A 1017-nucleotide genomic window follows, 5' to 3' on the forward strand; every position below is an offset into this window, starting at 1 on the left:
GGGGGCGGGGCGAGGAGCGGCTTTCCAGGGGAGACTTCGTGACGTCAGGAAGGCGCGAGGCGCTTCGCGAGTTCGAATCCCGCGCTAGGAGAGCGGGTTCGAATCCTGCATGCCAGTTCCAGGGGCTCATTTGAGGAGGAAGAATGTCAGTGATCGTAACTGCTGCGCCACTTTCTTCAATACTTTATAGGCTCCCTTTCGTGGAACCCGCTGCATAAGGCCAGAAGGCGAGATTACTATCCGTATTTTACAGAGGTGGAAACTGGGTCTCAGAGAGGTGAAACCTAAGGTCACTTGCCCCCTAAGATCACTTGCCCAAGCCTGTCTCATCATTTCCAAGGTTTCTCAGTTTCCTAACTCATGGCCCTGGATTCACAAATTCCTGGGCCCCAACCCAGACGGAATGAACCAGAATCCTATAGGGAACTGGACCCTGCAATCTGTCTTTTGTTTTGCTTTTGTTTTGTTTTTGAGACAGGGTCCCACTCAATTGCCCTGGCTGGAGTGCAGTGGTGCAGACATAGCTCACTGTAGCTTTGAAGTCCCGGACTCAAGTGGTCCTTCCGCCTCAGCCTCCCAGGTAGCTGGGGCCACAGGCACGCACCACCACACTCGGCTTTTTTTTTTTTTTTTTGAGATGGAGTCTTGCTTTGTTGCCCAGGCTACAGTGCAGTGGCACGATCTCGGCTCACTGCAACCTCCATCTCTCAGGTTCAAGTGATTCTTCTGTCTCAGCTTCCCGAGTAGCTGGGACTACAGGCACCCACCACCACGCCCGGCTAATTTTTGTATTATTAGTAGAGACGGAGTTTCACCATTTTGGCCAGGCTGGTCTTGAACTCCTGACCTCAGGTGATCCACCTGCCTTGGCCTCCCAAAGTGCTGGGATTACAGGCGTGAGCCACCGTGCTTGGTCCTGGCTAATGTTTTTGTTAGAGATGGGGTCTTGCTATGTTGCCCAAGCTGGTCTTGAACTCCTGCGCTCAAGTGATTCTCCTGCCTCCGCCTCCCAAAATG

Source organism: Mandrillus leucophaeus, unplaced genomic scaffold (assembly GCF_000951045.1).
Source record: "Mandrillus leucophaeus isolate KB7577 unplaced genomic scaffold, Mleu.le_1.0 Scaffold54, whole genome shotgun sequence".
In the NCBI taxonomy this organism is placed as follows: domain Eukaryota; kingdom Metazoa; phylum Chordata; class Mammalia; order Primates; family Cercopithecidae; genus Mandrillus; species Mandrillus leucophaeus.